The sequence below is a fragment of the Cicer arietinum genome, chromosome 5, assembly GCF_000331145.2.
Source record: "Cicer arietinum cultivar CDC Frontier isolate Library 1 chromosome 5, Cicar.CDCFrontier_v2.0, whole genome shotgun sequence".
Lineage (NCBI taxonomy): Eukaryota > Viridiplantae > Streptophyta > Magnoliopsida > Fabales > Fabaceae > Cicer > Cicer arietinum.
In genome coordinates, this window is record NC_021164.2 from 10,636,512 (window position 1) to 10,640,352 (window position 3,841).

Here is a 3,841-nt window from a genome sequence, read left to right on the forward strand (position 1 = left end):
GGACATTTCGGGTTATTTTCGTACCACCCGACTAAAATGGATCTAAAGCCATATTTTTGGAATAGACGATGGCTAGTGTTTGAAATCTGACGAGGAACCCAAAACACTGTTATATATTTAGGAGAAAAATGCAACAAGGGTGTCTCGGTCCTCGATTTCATCTGGACTTTTCGACAATTTTTGTACTACTAGACAAAAATGGACCAAAATATGTATTTTCAAACCAAACGATGGCTAGTGTTTGAATTCTCAAGCGGAACTTGAAACACTGTTATATATTTAGGAGAAAAATGCAATAAGGGTGTCTCGGTCCTCGATTTCATCTGGACTTTTCGACAATTTTTGTACTACTAGACAAAAATGGACCAAAATATGTATTTTCAAACCAAACGATGGCTAGTGTTTGAAATCTCAAGCGGCACTTGAAACACTGTTATATATTTTGGAGAAGAATGTTAAAAGGGCCTCTCAGTTCTCGATTTCATTTGGATTTTTTGGGCAATTTTCGTACTACCTTCTACAAAAATTGACCAAAATCTGTATTTTCGGACCAAACCATGGCTAGTCTTTGAAATCTGATATGCAACCTGAAACACTATTATATATTTAGGAGAAGAATTCTATATGGGTCTCCCGGTCCTCAATTTTCTTACTACCCGACAATAATGGACCTAAATCCCTATTTTCGAACAAGACGATGGATAGTGTTCGAAATGTGACGCGGAACATGAAACACAGTTATAAATTTAGGAGAAGAATGCTATAAGAGTCTCATGGTCCTCGATTTCATCTGGACATTTTAGGCTATTTTCGTACCACCAAACTAAAATGGACAGAAATCCGTATTTTTGAACAAGACGATGGCTAGTGTTTGAAATCTGACGCGGAAACCGAAATACAATCATAAATTTAGAAGAAGAATGCTATAAATGTCTCTCGGTCATCGATTTCATCTGGACTTTTTGGGCGATTTTCATACCCCTTGACAAAAATTGACCAAATTTGTATTTTCGGACTAGACGATTACTAGTATTTGAAATCTGACACGGAACCCGAAACATTATTATATATTAAGAAGAAGAATGATATAAGGGTCGCTCGGTCCTTGATTTCATCAGGACTTTTCGGGCTATTTTCGTACCACACGACAAAAATGGACCGATATCCATATTTTGGAACAAGACAATGTCTAGTGGTTGAAATCTGACGCATAACGCGGAATTCCTTTTATATATTTAACAGAAGAATGCCGTAAGGGTCTCTCGGTCCTCGATTTCATCTAGATTTATCGTGTGATTTTCGTACTATTCGACAAAAATGGACCGATATACGTATTTTCGAACAAGATGATTGCTAGTGTTTGAAATCTGACGTGCAACCCGAAACAAGTTTATAAATTTAGAAGAAAAATGCTCTAAGGGTCTCTCAGTACTCGATTTCATATGGACTTTTCGGGCGATTTTCGTACCACACGACAAAAATGGACCAAAATCCGATTTTCGAACAAGACGATGGATAGTGTTCGAAATGTGACGCGGAACATGAAACACAGTTATAAATTTAGGAGAAGAATGCTATAAGAGTCTCATGGTCCTCGATTTCATCTGGACATTTTGGGTGATTTTCGTGCCACCAGACTAAATTGAACCGAAATCCCTATTTTCGAACAAGATGATGGCTAGTGTTCGAAATCTGAAAGCGGAACCAGAAACACAATTATAAATTTAGAAGAAGAATGTTGTAAGGGACTCTCGTTCCTTGATTTCATCTAGACTTTTTGGGCGAGTTTCGTACCCCTCGACAAACATTGAAGTCTAACGCGGATCCCAAAACACGGAGATATATTAAGGAGAAGAATGCTATAAGTGTTTGAAATATGTAGCGGAACCCGATGCACATTTATAAATTTTGGAGAAGAATCCTACTAGGGTTTCCTGGTCCTAGATTTCATCTGGTCTTTTCGAGCTATTTTCGTACCACTCGACTAAATTGGACCAAAATTTGTACTTTCGAACAAAACGATGGTTAGTGTTTGAAATCTAGCGCGGAACCCAAAACATAGTTATAAATTTTGGAGAAGAATGCTATAACGGTCTCCCGGTCTTCAATTTCATTTGGACTTTTTGGGCGATTTTCATACCACCTAACTAAAATGGATTAAAATTCGTATTTTCAAACAAGACTATGACTAGTGTATGAAATCTAACACAGAACCTGAAATACAGTTATAAATTTAGAAGAAGAATGCTATAAGGGTCTCCCTATCCTCGATTTCATATGGACTTTTTGGGCGATTTTCGTACCACCCTACTAAAATGAACCAAAATCTGTATTTTCGAACAAAACGATGGTTAGTGTTTGAAATCTGATACGGAACTCGAAACACAAGTATAAATTTTGGAGAAGAATGCTATAAGGATCTTGTTTGAAAATACGAATTTTAATCCATTTTAGTTAGGTGGTATGAAAATCGCCCAAAAAGTCCATATGAAATCGAGGATAGGGAGACCCTTATAGCATTCTTCTCCAAAGTTTATAACTGTTGTTCGGGCTTCGTACCTGATTTTAAACACTAGTCATCGTCTGGTTCGAAAATACGAATTTCTGTCCATTTTTGTTGGGTGGTACGAAAATCGCCCAAAACGTCCATATGAAATCGATGACCGGGAGACCCTTAAAGCATTCTTCTTCTAAATTTATAATTGTGTTTCAGGTTCCGTGTCAGATTTCAAACACTAGCCGTCGTCATGTTCGAAAATACAAATTTCGGTCCATTTTAGTTAGGTCGTATGAAAATCGCCCTAAACGTCCAGATGAAATCGAAGACCAAGAGACCCTTATAGCATTCTTCTCCAATATTTATAACTATGTTTTGGGTTTCGAGCCATATTTTAAACACTAACCATCGTTTTGTTCGAAAATACGAATTTCGGTCCATTTTCGTCGGGTGGTACGAAAATCGCTCGAAAAGTGTAAATGAAATATAGGACCGAGAGACCCTTATAGCATTCATCTTCTAAATTTATAACTGTGTTTCTGGTTCCGCTTCAAATTTCAAACACTAGCCATCGTTTTTTTCGAAAATACGAATTTCAGTCAATTTTTGTGGGGTGGTACGAAAATCACCTGAAAAGTCCAGATGAAATCTAGGACCTGGAGACCCTTATATCATTCTTCTAAAATCCTGGTTTTCATATTCCGCGAAAGATTTCAAACCTTAGCCATTGTCTGGTCTAAAAATACGAATTTCGGTCCATTTTTGTCGGGAGGTACAAAAATCTCGCTAAAAGACCAAATGAAATCGAGGACCAAGAAACCCTTATGGAATTCTTCTCCTAAATTTATAACTTAGTTTTGGGTTTCGCCTCAGATTTCAAACACTAGCAATTGTCTTTTTCGAAAATACGGATTTCGGACTATTTTTGTCAAGCGGTACGAAAATCGCCTGAAAAGTCCCGATTAAATCCAGGACTGAGAGACTCTTATAGCATTCTTCTCTCAAATTTATAACTATGTTTCAGGTTCTGCGCCAGATTTCAAACACTAATCATCGTTTGGTCCGAAAATACAGATGTTGGTCCATTTTTGTTGAGGGGAACAAAAGTCACCCGAAAAATCCAAATGAAATCGAGGACCGTGAGACCATTATAGCATTCTTCTCCAAAATTAATTATTGGTTTTTAGGTTCAGCGCCAGATTTCAAACACTTGCCATCAATTGGATTGAGAGACCCTTATAGTATTCTTCTCCTAAATTTATAACTGTGTTCCGAGTTCTGTGTCGGATTTCAAACACTAGCCATTGTTTTGTTCAAAAATACGAATTTCGAACCATTTTAATC